General features: G+C 39.9%; 1 protein-coding gene across 1 annotated transcript in view; it reads left to right on the forward strand.

Annotated features, from left to right (window-relative positions):
* Positions 1 to 235: 235 nt before the first annotated feature.
* LYPD6B (LY6/PLAUR domain containing 6B) overlaps positions 236 to 16,326 on the forward strand; it is a 183,138-nt gene continuing 167,047 nt past the window's right edge. The window contains exon 1 of the mRNA XM_023217521.2: positions 236 to 570. The gene's annotated coding sequence lies outside the window, so the exon portion shown is untranslated. The remainder of the gene's footprint in view (positions 571 to 16,326) is intronic.

Genomic DNA, 16,326 nt, shown 5'->3' on the forward strand with positions numbered 1-16,326 from the left:
GAAGCCAAGATTAGGCCTTGCCACTTGAGGGGTGGGCAAGGTGGGGACGGGGTTGGATGGAATGGTCAAAAGAGGTCTTTCAGAGTTCTTCCAATCCTGAACTAACTCACCTACACCCTTGGCCCAATCATTTTCACTCCTGAGGGTCTGCAATCTTCGTTTCTACATTCTAGGAAGAAAGGGGTTGGACCCTCCCTCTTTAAGCTGGGTGGGGTGCGAATCCCGTGTTTCTTTCACTTCCTGAGCGGGGCTGGCTGGGTGGGAACAGGCTCCTCGCCGCCTCCCAAGCGCTGGCCACTACCACACGGCCGCCCGTCCGGGCCTCCCTCCAACCTCGTGCCAGAGCCCTGCGGTTTCCCCGCAGAGCCGGGCCCGGGACTGCTCCCTTGCGGGCGGGGCTCACCTGTCCCGGCCCGGCCCCCTCCCGCGCCCCAGGTGGCTCAGGGCGGCGAGGAGCCGCGCCCCGCCCTGCGCGGCCGCAGCCAACGCCGGCCCCAGGCGGGCGCGCTGGGAGCTGGTACCGGGAGCCGGGTGAGGGCGCCGAGAGGCCCGGCGGGCGCGGGCGGCGAGGTGAGCGGGGCCAGAGCAGCAGGCGGGGGCGGTGGTGGGTTCCGGACGGCTCACCCGGCGCCAGAGCGAGTGCGGGGCCGCGCGACTGCGGCGGGAGATGAGCTGCGCCCCAGCCGGGCGCGCCGGGGCAGCCAGGAGCTCGCGGGGCCGCGGCGCAGTGGCGGCGTCGGGGTCTCGTCGCTGCCTCGGGGCGAACAGCTGCCAGCATCTGGACGGGGCGGGAGCAGGGGGCTGGGGCAAGGCTGGAGCGGTGTGGGTCTGGTCTGTAATCGTCCAGAGCCGTGTGGGGCCAGAGACTTCGGCAGAGCCGAGGGGAGAGGAGAGACTGGGGGCCAAACTGCGGGAGAGAGCGCGGAGCTGGGGCTGGGGTTCAAGGCCGATCGTGGGGCCAAGAGGGAGCGAGCGAGTTCCAGTGTTTTCCTCTGCGCGCTTCACGCGGGGCCAGCGCGGGTGCCGCCGCTTCCCCTGCCCCGGCTCTTTACTTTTGTTGTTGAATAACCGACCTTACACATTGGTTAGTTACCTGGGGCTTCTCAAAAGCTGGGTCTGGAGGCTGCTCTGACTCCAGGGGGCTTGTGTTGTCAGGCTTCAGGTCTGTATGCCCTGCGGCGTTTGCGGGGAGCTGGTGGGTGGAGGGGTACTGTCCACCTCCCGAAGCCAGGGGATCAGGAGTGGGAAAGTGGGAAAAGTCTAGAATGCCATTTAAATTCCAGTAACTAGCTATATGACCTTGAGCAAGTTACTTAACTGCTCTGAGCCTCAGTTCCCTTAAAGTAAAATAGGTATTATTAATATTATAATCCTTACAACAGCCTTAGGTGATGTGATGTTCATGGAGTACATAGCATACTGCTTGATTTTTCCCCCTTTGTGTTGATGTGGTGGTGTGTGTGTTGTGGGGTGGGGGCATTCTTTCCCACCCTGACTTGTTCATGGTTAGGCTTCCTCCAGGATGCCTTACTGGCTGATACCATCCCAGAGGTCAAGATTAGGGCTGCCAGTGCACAGGCCCTGCAGATGGAGGGGTTGTTGTCAGACTGCCCTCATCATTACCTGTCGTATTTGTCAGAATTGTTTTCTTTGGGTTGGGTTTTGGTCACTTGAAAATTGCCTTATACTATGTAGAAATTGATGGGGTCACATAAATGAAAAGGTCGAGGATTTTGGCTTACAGCTATAGCTAGTTCCAGAGGCTCATGTAAGGTTCCAGGGCTAGTTCTCTCTTGTGTATATCTTAGCTGTTTTTCTCTCTGTGTTGACTGGTTCTTAGTATGGAGGATACATAGGACTTGCACCTTCAGGCTTATCTGCTCCTTCAGAGAGAGAGACAGAGACAGAGAAGGAGAGAGAGAATCCTATCTTCTCTATCCATATAGCAGTCTCTCTCTCTCTTTTTTTCTTTTGAGACAGAGTCTCACTTTGTCACCCAGGCTGGAGTGCAGTGGCATGATCTCGGCTCACTGCATGCAACCTCTACCTCCCAGGTCCAAGCGATTATCCTGCTTCAGCCTCCCAAGTAACTGGAATTACAGGCCTGGGCCACCACGCTGGGCTAATTTTTGTATTTTTAGTAGAGATGGGGTTTCACCATATTGGCCAGACTGGTCTTGAACTCCTGACCTCGAGTGATTTGCCCATGTTGGCCTCCCAAAGTGCTGGGATTACAGGCATGAGCCACTGCACGGACCCTTATAACAATCTTATTGACATACTGGACCAAAGCAGAGCCAAGCCATCTCAGCAGACAGGAAGAGGTTTCCACAACAGGAATGGGCACATGACCCACTGTGATTGATAGACTGGCCCACCTCAGCTGCAAGGGATGTCGGTAGGGGGCGCAATTCCCAATGAGAAGTCTGATAAAATAGGACATGCTCATTGTACTATCTCTGTCTTTGCTCACCAGCATCTAAAGGTAGTCTGCAGTAGAATGTAGACACCCTGGGGGCCATATTCCGTCAGTCAAGTCTTTATCTAATGCATGGAAGGCATTCTGTGTGTCCATCCTTTCATTCATTGTTTTTTGTTTATTCATTCGTTCGACATTTAATAAATGCTCAACATATGCCAGGGCCTCTGCCAAGGGTGAAAATGCTTGCTTTTGAGAAGCTCACAGTCTAGTTGGAAAGACAGATATGTAGATAACATCGTCTAGGACTCATCTGTCTGGGGACATAGTGAAGACTCCCCAAAGACACTGTAGCTGAGCTTTGAATTGAAGATGAGAAGGACAGGTCTAGGAGAAAAAGTTGAGAGATTTTCTAGGTCATGTGGTAGGATTCTGGAGGGACACTTTTTGTTGTAACATTATTTAGGTTACTCTACTGTCTTGCTTAGAACATCTGAAGGTAGGTCATTCAAAGTGGCCACAGCTCTTGGGTGGCTTCTGGAAAATTGTCTTGGTTTTCCAGGGTCACTAGAGCTCCATCATGCCTTCACATGACAACATCCAAAGCAGAAAAAAGAAGGTCAGGGATTGCTGCTTAGTCTTTCCATAGATAACAAAGAACAAATTTTCCCCGAAGTACCCTGTGTCACTGGCCAAAGTGGTCTCATGCTTACCCTGAAACCAGTCATTGGCAAAGGGGAAGAGTTGTTTTGCCCAAGCTATTTTCTGGAGCTGTAGGAGGGGCTCACCTACTCTGAGCATCCATGCCCCATGTCTGAACACAATCAGAATTTTGTTAGCAAGGAGGAAAGTGAGACTGCCTGTTGGGCTGTTATGTAGGCAACCAACTGTGTCTCTCAGAGGTGGGGACAGGTGATGCAAGGTCTGGCATAGATTGGTAATCAGAAGTCCAATACCATGGGAGACGCCTAGGGTGTGGCTGAGGGGAGGAAAGGAGCTGAGGTTGGAAAAGTAAGTAAAGACAGGACTACCCTGTATTAGAGTCTGTGGATGTTACTAAGAAGCATAGTAAATCTTGGTCCTATTCCTCTGCGCGCTTACACTTGAAACCTGGAAAAGCTTTTCTGAGTTTTCCATACTCTCAATAGTAATAGCAACAGTGGCTCACTTTATGGTGGTAATTCTCAAGGGGTGGATTGGGGTAGAGGAGTTTCAAACCCTTTGTAGTTTGAAAAGCCTCACAGATGATTTTTCTGGGCTACCCACTGCCTACCTACCCTGGTAACTCCCCGTCCCTCTCTTGAGAACACTTACTTGCTCTAAATCATGTCTTTGTTTCAGTATTGTTAACTGTCTTTAAACTAACAGGCTGGGACTTGGTGAAGATGCAATTAATGGTAGATCCTGGACTAGAAAACAATTCTCCTGATGCTAAGTCCAATGAGTGATAGCTTTGATAGTTGCATTTGGTAGGAAACCAGCCTCTACCATGAACTGCTTTGAAATCATTTATCCTATTTTCATCTGAAACATGAAGTGGGTGCTGCACTTTGTTTCTGCTTTATATAGTAGACATTGGTGGACATTGGTGCTGGACTATTGGAATTAGATTGGGCAACCAGGGATGCCGCTTTTCATGATCCTCTATCCTCAATATCTAGTTAGCAAAGAAATTGGCAAAAAGACATGGTCAGTAATCCTGGAAGAAAGCAGAAGTGGAGGGCAGCATATTTTCCTATTTTCAGCAACAATACTGCCATGGGCTGGCCAGGATCACTGTAAGAATGTGAGGGAATGAGGTAGAGAGAAATGCCTTGGGCAGTCATTCATTTCACAGATATTTACTGAGCATCTACTGTGTGCCAGACACTGTTCTAGGTGCTGGGGATTGGAGCTTACAGTCTACTGAAGGAGACATTTATTTATGTTTTGTCTAATAAGTCAGGCAGTGAGAAGTACTATAATAAAAAATAAAATAGATCCAGACAAGAGTGCAGTCATTAGAAACAAACTGGATATAGTGCTGGAAATCACGGCTTATTCTCTCTTGTTTCCAGCAGAGCAGTATGGTCTAAGCAGGTAGGGTTTTGGGCAAAAAGGACAGGTGTTCACTTGGAAAAAGAGAGTTACGTATTAAATAACTCAATTTTATAGGATTTCTTTCATGCAGAATTTCTTTGGTTGGTTGTTACACCTCACAATGTTCCTAAATATGATTTATAATGACTTACAAAAACATGGTACCAGGTCATGAGAAATAAATGAAGAAATATGAGCAAAGGGAAAATAAGGGTCATTTCTTTCATCATTATGTTCCAGAATTGTTTAGTTTTGGTAGCACGGAAAGGAGAAAATATGGTGATTACAAATGTGGTGATTCATGCTAAGGGTTCGTTATTTATTTATTTATTTTTATTATTTATTTATTTATTTATTTTGAGACAGAGTCTCACTCTGTCACCCAGGCTGGAGTGCAGTGGCGCGATCTTGGCTCACTGCAAGCTCCACCTCCTGGGTTCACGCCATTCTGCCTCAGCCTCCAAAGTAGCTGGGATTACAGACGCCGGCCACCACGCCCAGCTAATTTTTTGTATTTTTAGTAGAGATGGGATTTCACCGTGTTAACCAGGATATTCTCGATCTCCTGATCTCGTGATCTGCCCGCCTACACCTCCTCTAGGAGATTTTGAATTTATCTCCTGAATTCAAAGAAAAGTAACTTTTTTTTGGGTCAATATAAAGTACACCAAAAGTTAACAGATCAAAAATCCAATTCCAAAGTTAAATAATGTGCTACAGATACAAATTGATGAGAGGTTATATTTGGACCCATTACTGGCTGGAAAAAACAGAAATGCAAATAAAATTTTAAAATGTTGAAGTGTTATGCAGAGGTAATTTTAACTACCTGTTTTTATTGAGTTTTCTTGTTGTTCAGTATAATAATCTGGATATAAATCCGCTGTCAGAAATGTAATTTGTAGATTACTTCTCCCAGCGACTGCCTTGTCATTTTTATTCCCTTAACAGTGTCTTCTCAGAGCAAAAGGTTTAATTTTGATAAACCAATTTATCAATTTTTTAACGCATCCAACTTTTGTTGTTGAATTGAGGAATTCTCTAACCAGAAAGTCTTGAACATTTCTATTTTCTTCTAGAAGTTTCATGTTTTATGTTTCAGTTTTATGTTTTACACTTAGGTCTATGATCCATTTTGCTTTAATTTTTGTATAAGGGATAAAGTATGAGTCAGAGGTCTTTTCTTTTTGGTATGTGGAAGTCCAAATATTCCAGCAACATTTGTTGAAATGACTGTCCTTTCTTCCCTTGAATTGTCTTAGAACTTTTGTCACTAATCAATTAGCTAAAATGTAACGGTTTTATTACTAGACTCTCAATTCATTTCCATTGATCTGTGTGCTTACTTCATGCCAACACTACAGTATCTTGATTACTGTGGCTTTAGAATACATTTTGGAAGCACATAATGTAAACCCTCCAACTTTATTCCTTTCCAAAATTGCTATGACTCTTTTAGTTCTTTTGCCTTTCCATATGAATTCTAGAATTAATTTGTCAATATCTACAAAAAATTCTCCTGGGATTTTTGAATGGAATTGCATTGAATCTACTGATTAATTTAGGAAGAATTGACATCTTTACATTATTGAGTCCTGTAGTTCATGAGCAGGATATAACCATCCATTTATTTAAGTCTTTGATTTCTTCCATCAGCACTCTGTAGTTTCCAGGATATAGATCTTGCACATATTTTGTTAGATTTATACTTAAGTATTTCATTTTGGGGATTGCTGTTGTTGCAGGTATATAGAAATACAATTGATTTTTGTATGTTGATATTGTATCCTGTGGCCTTGCTAAAGTTACTCATCTGTTCTTAGATTCTTTGGAATTTTCTACATAGACAATCGTATTATCTGTGAATAGAGACAGTTTTATTTTTTCCTTTCTAACCTAAATGCCTTGTCTTTCTTTCCTCCCTCTCTCATTCTCTTCCTCCAACTTATTACACTGGCTAAGAATTGCAGTACAATGTTGCATGGCAGTGATAAGAGAGAACATCCTTGCTTTGTTTCTTATCATGGAGCAGTCAGCAATAAATCTTTCACTGTTAAGTATGATGTTAGTTGAGTTTCTTGTAGATACAATATGATGTTAAGGAATTTCCCTTGTATTCCTAGTTTATTGACAGTGGTTTTTTTTTTTTTTTTTAATTATACTTTAAGTTCTAGGGTACATGTGCACAACGTGCAGGTTTGTTACATATGTATGCATGTGCCATGTTGGTGTGCTGCACCCATTAACTCATCATTTACATTAGATCTATCTCCTAATGCTATCCCTCACCCCCCTCCTAGTGACAGTGTTTTTTAAAATTATGAGTGGATTTTGAATTTTATTGAATTCTTTTTTTTACCATCAACTGACAGAATCATATGACTTTTCTTAATATTTAATATGGTGAATTGCACTGATTGATTTTCAAATGTTGAACCAGCCATACATTCTCTGGATAAATTCCACTTGATTGTAATGTATTTTTGGAGGGGACTATGTAGGATTGGTATTATTTATTCCTTCAGTGTTGTGTAGAATTCTCTAGTGAAACCATTTGGTCCTAGAGTTTTCTTTGTTGGAAGGCTTTTAGCACAAATTTAATTTTATAAATAGATATAGGACTATTCAGGTTATCTATTTCTTCTTGATAAGTTTTGTTAGTTTGTATCTTTCAAAGATTCAGTCCACTTCACCTAAGTTGTCAAATTCATTGATATAGAATATTTTGTGGTGTTCTTTTATTAGCCATTTATGTCTGAATGGTCAGTAATAATACTCCCTCTTTTATTCTAGACATTATTAATTTATGTCTTCAGTCTTTTTCTTGCTCAGTCTGTCTAGAGGCTTATCAATTTTATTGATCTCTTCAAAGACCCAGATTTTGGTTTAATTTTGTTTATTATCTGTTTTCAATTTCATTGATTTCTGCTCTTATTTTATTATTGCCTTCCTTCTCTTTGCTTGGGTTTAATGTACTCTTCTATTTTTTAAGGGATGAGCTTATATTACTGATTTTTGTTTTAATAGAAGTATTTAATGCTATACATTTCCCTCTAATGCTTTAGCTGCATTATACAATTTTGAAATGTGTATTTTAATTTTCATTTAGTTTACATATTTTAAACTAAATAAATTAAATAAAATGAAACTAAATAAAATAAATTTTAAACTAATTATTTTAAATAGTTTAAATATTTTAACATTTCTTTTGAGACTACTTATTGACCCATATGTTATTTTAAAGTATATCATTTAATTTTAAGAGATTTGGAGGTTTTCTAGAAGTTTTTCTGTTAGTTTAAATCTTTTATTATCCTAGAATATGACTTGCCTGTTCTTTTAAATTTGTTCATGTTTGTTTTATGACCCAGAATGTGGTTTATCTTGGTGAGTTTCAATGCACACTTGAAAATATGTGTATTCTGCTATTGATGGGTGGGAAGTTGCAGAAATATCAATTAAGTCAAGTTGCTTGATAGGGTTGTTCAGGTCTTCTGTGTTCTTATTAATTTTCTACTTGTTTTCTCTATAACCAAGATAGGAATGTTAGTGTTTCCAGTTACAATTGTGGATGTTTCTATTTTTCTTTTTAGTCATATCACTTCTTACTTCATGTATTTTGACTCTTTGTTATTAAGTGCATACACATTCAGGGTTGTGATGTCTTCTTGGAGAACATCTTGATCCCTTTCTTATTATGTAATATCCCTCTGTATTTCTGTTAATATTCCTTGTTCTGGAGTCTACTTTGGGTGTTAATAATATAGATACTCCAGCTTTTTTTGATTAACATTTGCATTGTATATCTTTTTCTGTTCTTTTACTTTTAACTTATATTTAGGTTATAAAGTAACCTGTACACTTAAGGTGGCTTTCTTGTGGCAACATATACTTGAGTCTTACTTTTTCAACTAATCTGACAATATCTGTCCATTAACTGGTACGTTAGACCATTCACACTTAACTGTGCTATTGATATGGCTTAATTATAATTGACCATCTTGCTAGTTGTTTTCTATTTGTTCTATCTGTTCTTCTTTTTCTTGTTTCTTGAGTTTTTTTGTTGTTGTTGTTTGTTTTTTGTTTGTTTGTTTTGAGACAGGGTCCCGCTCTGTCACCCAGGCCAGAGTGCAGTGGTGCAATCTTGGCTTACTGTAGCCTCGACTTCCTGATCTTGAGCATTTTTTTTTAATTTTCCTTATCTCCACTATGGACTTCTTATCTATGCCTCTTTAAAATTTTTTAGTGATTGCTCTAGAGTTAATAATATGTATCTTTAATTAATCAGAGTCTACTTTCAAGGAATATTATACTGTTTCATTTGTAGTCTTACAGCAGTATATTCACAGTTCTCTTTTATTTTGTGTGCTATTGTTATTATCATTTTTTATATCAGCTATAAATAAAAGATTTTTTGCTTTAGACCAAGGGTCAACAAACTTTTTCTGTAAAAAAGCCAGAAAGTAATTATTTTAGGATTTGAGGCCATAGATGGTCTCTGTTGCATAAACTTTTATTCTTAAACAATTCTTTAAAAATGGATTTCAAAAAACATTCTTAGCTCATTGGTTATGCTAAAACAGACCAGGGCTAGGTTTGGCTTGTAGGTTATAGTTTGCTTACTCCTGCTTTAGATATTCAATTATCGTTCATAGCAATTAAAATTAAGAGAAAGAAGAATTTTGTTTGATTTTCATTTATATCATTTCCATCATTCATTTCTTTGTGTAGCTCCAAGTTTGGGTCTGGCAACATAGTTCTTTTGCCTGGATAACTTAATTTAACATTTTTTGTAGTGTCGGTCTCCAGGCAATTAATTCTAAGTTTTTGTTTGTCTTTGATGTCTATTTTTCTTGCATTTTTGGGAGCTATTTCACTGGGTATAAAATTCTGGGTTGACAATTTTTATACTTGACAATTTTTATACTAAAAGGCTGAGAAGCAATGGGTTGACATTTTTAAAAAAATTTCAGGACTTTAAAAATGTTGCTTCATTTTCTTCTTGTATGCCTCTGACAAGAAGTCTTCTGTAATTCCTATCTTTCTTCCTTTTTATTTGATGTTTCATTTTTCTTTTGCTACTTTTAAGATTTTATTTTCATCTTTGGTTTTCAGCTCTTTGAATATGATATGCCTAGAAGTTGTGTGTGTGTGTGTGTGTGTGTGTGTGTGTGTACATGTATGCATGCATGCACACTCTTGATATTTATCATACCTGATGTTCTTGAGCTCCTTGGATCTGTGATTTGGTATCTGTCATTAATTTTGGAAAATTCTCAGCAATTATTTTTTCAAATATTTCTTCTGCCTATTTTCTTTCTTTTCTCCTGAAATTTCAGTTACACCTAGGTTTGAATTTATGATACTGTCCCACAGCTCTTGGGCACTCCATTCTTTTTTGCTTGTTTTATTCATGTTTTTTTCTCTTTTTATTTTAGTTTGGATAATTTCTACTGATCTATTTTCAAGTTCAATGATTTTTTCCTTTGCTGTATCAAGTCCACTGAAGAATGCCTGTTGAAAGCATTCTTTATTTGTTACTGTGTTTAGCCTTTCAAATATTTCCATTTGATTCTTTCCTGCAGTTTTTCTCTCTGATAACATTTTCCATTTAATCTTTCAGGTTGTCTACCCTTTCCACTAAGGACTTTTATAATTAATTTGTTTATTTAAAATTCTTTGTCTGATAGCTTCAGTATCTAGATCTGGTTCTATTCATTGCAGTGTCTCTTTGTAGTATGATCTTTTCTTGCTTTTCTCATGCCCTATAATTTTTTTTTTGTTGATAACTAGACATCTTATATAGGACATTAGATACGGAGATAGGCTTTATGCATGAGAATGGGCATGCCATTCTCTTTTTACCAGGCCTTTAGTGTGAAGATTGATCAATCTAGTCAGAAGATGAACTAGGTTTGAGGGTTCTCATTCCTCTGGTTATTCTCAGTGTACCCCCAGACTTCAAATTCCTCTAGTGATACCTTGTGTTTAGGATTGGAGCTGGCTTGCCGAAGGCCTTTGCCATTCCCATTTTTTGGTCTTCCTGTGGTACTGGGCCCCAGAGTGGTCTGTCTCCATGCTCCTTCAACGCTCTCAGTGGTAGTCCATTGTTATTTGTGACCTGATGCTTGTTAGTCAGTGTCCAGGTACATCTGCCTCAAGTGCTCATGTGTTGTCTCTTCCTGCAAATGCCTCTCTAGATTTTGGGCTAGTTTGTTCTCCTTTGCCTGAGTTTTCTCATGGATTTGAGAAGATTATGATCTTGTGCTTTACCTGGCTTTTTATTTTTTGCAAGCATGGTAATAATGTTCTTTTCATTTCTCTACATCCCGAGCAAAAATCAAAAGCCCTGATTTCATGTTTTCAAACTCTTTCTTTTGGTGATTTTGTAAATACTGGTGTTGTTTCCCTTCCCCTTATGCTTTATCAAATATAATTTACACATTTGGTACATATAAATCAGTGCTTCTCTGCCCTTACTTGGGAAGCTTGAAAAGGAAAGACAAATTTTGGGCCCCAGTGTTTCAACTGATATACGTCAGAATTAGGTATGGATATTATTTATAAGCTCCCCAGGTGAGTCTGATGTTCATCTGCATTGAAAACTCCTGGTCTAAGTATCACTTTCAATCTTGCCTTTCACAGAGGTGCTATTCCAATATAAATGGCTAAATGAAATCTCAGTCTGTATGCGTCCACCCTATAGAATCAGTTCTCTCCTAATTGTGCCTTCAGTGGTACACAGCGCCTGTGATCTAAGCTGATAGTCTCATAGAATGGGGAGAAAACTTAAGAGTTCTCCTCATTTAACTTTCAATGACTCTCTCATCATTGAAATGTACCCGTCTTTAATCTGTTAATGTAACTCACTACCTTGCAAACTGTTTTGAAAGAAATTAGTTTGCGTGACTCAGTATATGAGCATGCGTGCATGCGCGTGCATACATACACATACATGCTCTCATACACGTGACAAGCACTTTATGAAACAGTAGTTACTCTTACAGTAAGTCTTGTACCTCTAATTTGATTACATGATCACCCATGTGTTGCTTCTTACAGTATGAAAAATGCTTGCTCAGTCCATCATCCAGTGGACAAGCTTTTGAAGGTTTCAAAACAGGTTCCTTAGTACCTCAGAGTGTTCTTGTGTCTGGTGTAAAGCTGATTTCTCCAGCAGTGTTTCTAGCTTCTTCACTACCCTGGCCAGTTTTACGCACTAGATACTAGAGCCGGTGCTAGGTAACATGCCCAGAATTTCAGAGCTTATGGCTTGTTTGGGGACACATGACATGCAAAGTGAGTGTCAAAAAGTTAGTTATGTTGTGGGTAAGTGCTCTTAGAGGTCACAGATGAAAGAAAGATCAGACACATGGTCAGGAAAGACTTGATTGGGGCCTTGAAGGTAAGCATCAGATATGTATGGAGTGGAAGGTATTTGGGGATGGGGAAGATTCAGAGGGAGGAAAAAGCTATGTTAGCAGTCTCCCAACCCTTGTCTGTCTCTAGGAGTGACTTGGATTCACAGTAACTAAGAGAAACTGTAGGTTAGATGCAAAGGGGAAATCTAATTTGAATTGTTTCTATAGCAAAGGATAGACAAAGTCCACAGAAGGTACTAGACTCAACTCCCCACATTCCCCTTGCCCCCCAAATCGGAGTCTTCAAGGGGCTGTGACTCTGACAAATGTAGTTTGTGTTTTGCTCTGGATTCTGTTTCTTGTCATGGTGAGGTTCAGCTTGCAAGGGGTCAGTTCAAGGCTGGTGGATTTAAGACCTGCCTTTTTGTGACTTCCATCAAGTTTTGGAGCAATCACCCATAGTTACTGACCTAGTTTTGTCCACCTTCTCTTCTCGGGGGCCCTTAACCAGCTGTATTACTAAGAAATGTAATTTTCAAAGTATGCTACACCTACTGCTCTTCATGATCCGTTTCACCCTGGAGACAGTCCTCTGAGCGTTCTTGCTCATTGTGAAACCATGTCACCGTCAAAATATTGCACAGAAGCCAGATATTACATCATTGGTGTCATGTTGAAAACATCTCCTGCATTTTAGGACTATTTCCCTAGGGTAAAAAACAGAGAATGAAGTACATTACCGAAAAATAGGCACAGTGTGTTTTATTTGTCTTTTAGTAAGGTGTGGAAACCACAGTTTTTAGGCAACTACAGGAAAGTTAGAACAAAGATGAGGGCCACAAGTAACCCCCTGCTGTGCCAGCACCGTAGAGGTGGCATTAGTGTTACTGAGAAGTGTGTATTATACATTTCTCCTAGAATTTGGTGCCAGGATGGTAGTTTGTCTCTTGGGAAGAGCCAGTAGATCAAACAGGAGACGCCTCTGTTTTATATTTCTCTTTTTGCCTTGGCACCCAGGAAGTCCAGAGCTAGTTGTAGTGATAATTTTATTTCAAGTTATAAGTTCAAAGATTTCCTGTCTTAATATGATTTCACGTTTTTAAAAACAATAACTTTTTACTTACTACAAAGATGATATATATTCATTATAAAAGATGTCTAAAATAACATGTTCCCACCTCATCCAGATATTTTCCTACCACATAGAAATAGTCACTGTTTACATTTTAATCTTAATCATTCTAATTTATTCTAAATGTATATGTATATACATTTAGAATATATATGTATATATGTATAACAAAAATGAAATACCTTTCACATTACAACTCATGTTTAAAACATAACATTTATCAACATTTTCTATGTCATTAAATATCCCTGAACAACCTTTTTTTTTGAGACGGAGTCTCGCTCTGTCGCCTAGGCTGGAGTGTAGTGGCGCGATCTCTGCTCACTGCAAGCTCCGCCTCCTGGGTTCATGCCATTCTCCTGCCTCAGCCTCCCGAGTAGCTGGGACTACATGCGCCCGCCACCACGCCCGGCTAATTTTTTCTAACTTTTAGTAGAGCTGGAATTTCACCGTGTTAGCCAGTATGGTCTCGATCTCCTGACCTCGTGATCCACCTGCCTTGGCCTCCCAAAGTGCTGGGGTTACCACTGAGCCCGGCCAACAACATTATTTTTAATGTATTTTATATTTAATCATGAAGGTATATCTGTTGCTATACTTTCAGCTAGAATTCTGCTTTTTGCTGTTACAAACAGCTGTCATATACATTCTCGTAGCTGAGTCTCTGAGCACACCCATGATTATTTTAATAGAACAAGTTTCTAGAAATGACATAATTGAGTAAAGGGCTATATATTATTATTATTATTTATTTTTGAGATGGAGTCTCACTCTGTTGCCCAGGCTGAAGTGCAGTGGTACAGTCTTGGCTCACTACAACCTCCTCCTTCTGGGTTTAAGCAATTCTCCTGCCTCAGCCTCCTGTGTAGCTGGGATTTCAGGCATGTGCCACCATGCCCTGCTAATTTTTGTATTATTAGTAGAGACAGGGTTTCACCATGTTGGCCAGGCTGGTCTGGAACTTCTGACCTCAAGTAATCTGCCCGCCTAATCCCAGCACTTTGGGCTATATTATTTTTAAGGCTTTGGATATATATTTCCCACGTTGTCCTCCAGAAAGCATGAACTAATTTATTTTATCACCTGGGAGTTTGAGAGTGCCTCTTTTCCTAAGCCTCATACAATACTAGGATTATTATTATTATTTTGAGATAGAGTCTCGCTCTGTTGCCAGGCTGGAGTACAGTGGCGCAATCTCGGCTCACTGCAACCTCCACCTCCGAGGTTCAAGTGATTCTTCTGCCTCAGCTTCCCGAGTAGCTGGAATTACAGTCACACCTCACCACTCCCAGCTAGTTTTTGTATTTTTAGTAGAGATAGGGTTTCACTTTTTGGCCAGGATGGTCTCGATCTCCTGACCTTGTGATCTGTCCGCCTCAGCCTCCCAAAGTGCTGGGATTACAGGTGTGAACCATGCGCCCGTCCAGGATCATTATTTTCTAATTCTATGTTAGGAGTCAGAACTTCTGGTTTATGGCCAAATGAGGAGGTCGGCAAGTTCTCTCTCCCAGAAAGCTACTATAAATCTGGACAAAATGAACAGAAGCAGCCATTTTATCACTCTGCTAATCTATCAAAGACGTGCAACAATCTGAGAAGATATTTATTTGTGGAAAATTGCTGAACTTCAAGTAAGGACAATGGGAGTCTGTGGTCTTGTCTGGGGCTGCTCCCTATACCCCACCACCCACAGCTCGGTGGGTGCAGAGGTGTTGCCTGGGCAAAGGAGATGCTGAACACCAACCCTACTGCAGTCCAGATGGAAAGGACTTGCTCAATTTGTAGCACACCAAGTGGGTGACTATCCTGTGAGTGTTTTTTGAGTCCCCTTCTTCCCTGTTTTAGTTTACCTTGACTCTTTAAGAAAATAAAATAACAGTGTTATTTTATTCTAAACATTTATGTTTATTAAAGAAAAAGGGGAAAATAAACATAAAAAGAAGAAAATGAAACGCCCCCATAAGCCCATTTGGTGTTCATTCTTCTCTATTGGCTTGTTTCAATGGAGGCTTGTGCCGTGATGGAAATGCTGTCTACCACCCAATACGTTAGCCACTGTTCTTGGGTGGTTATTTAGCACTTGACATGTGGAAAGTGCAACTGAGGAGTTGAATTTTTTAATTCTGATGAATTCTGATCAATTTATATTTAAATATTCACATGTGGCTACCAGCTATGGTGTTGGACAGAATAGTTTTATGATTTTTATAATATGGGGGTGTGATAGATACCTTTCATACATATATACATACATACATATGGAGGTAAGATAGGTACATAGTTAAACAAAAATAGGATCATACTTCACATTGTCTTTTTATACTCCCTTGTCTTGTTAACAGTATATCATAAACATAATTTTAATGGCTGAATTGTATTCTGTTGAATGAATGTACCATAAATAACTTAACAAAGTCTTAATTGTACCTTTAGGGTATTTCCAATATTTTGATACTATAAACAACATTGCAGAGAACGTGTTTACAGCTAAAGTTGTAACATTCCTAGTTATTTACTGAGGTTAAATTCTTAAATTTGAACTATTGGGTCAAATATAATACCCATTTTCAAACCTCTCTTCCAAGAAGTTCTATCAGTGAACATTTTCACCAGTAGTATTTGAAAATATCTCACTATTATTATTTAATTGAGATATAATACACATACCATAAAATTTACCTCTTTAAAGTATATGATTCAGTGGTTTCTGATATATTGAAAGAGTTGTGCAACCATCATCACTATCTAATTCCAGGAGGGTTTTATCACTCCAAAAAGAAATCTCATACCCATTAACAATTGCTTCCTGTTCCCACCTCCCTCCATTCCCTGGCGACCACTAATCCACTTTCTGTCTCGGTGGATTTGCCTTTGCCTACTCTGGACATTGCATATAAATAGAATCTTACAATATGTGGTCTCTTGTGTCTGATTTCTTTCACTTGGCGTATGTTTTTGAGGTTTGAGGTTCATAATGGTTTCAAGGTTATAACATAAGCCAATACTTCATTCCTTTTGATGGCTGAATAATATTCCGTTGTACGAATACAACACATTTTGTTTATCCATTCATCAGTTGATGGACGTTTGGGTTGTTTTCACTTTTGACTATTACAAATAATGCTTCTGCCAACACTCATGTATAAGTGTTTGTGTGGAATGTTTTCAGTTCTCTTGCGTATACAATTAGGAGTATAATTGTTGGATCACATGGTAACTCTATGTTTAACCTTTCAGAAGTTGCCAAACTGTTTCTAAAGCAGCTGTGCCATTTTACATTCCCACAAGCAATGTGTGAGGGTTCCAATTTTTCCATATTCTTGCTGACGATTTTT

This window comes from Piliocolobus tephrosceles, chromosome 11 (assembly GCF_002776525.5).
Source record: "Piliocolobus tephrosceles isolate RC106 chromosome 11, ASM277652v3, whole genome shotgun sequence".
Lineage (NCBI taxonomy): Eukaryota > Metazoa > Chordata > Mammalia > Primates > Cercopithecidae > Piliocolobus > Piliocolobus tephrosceles.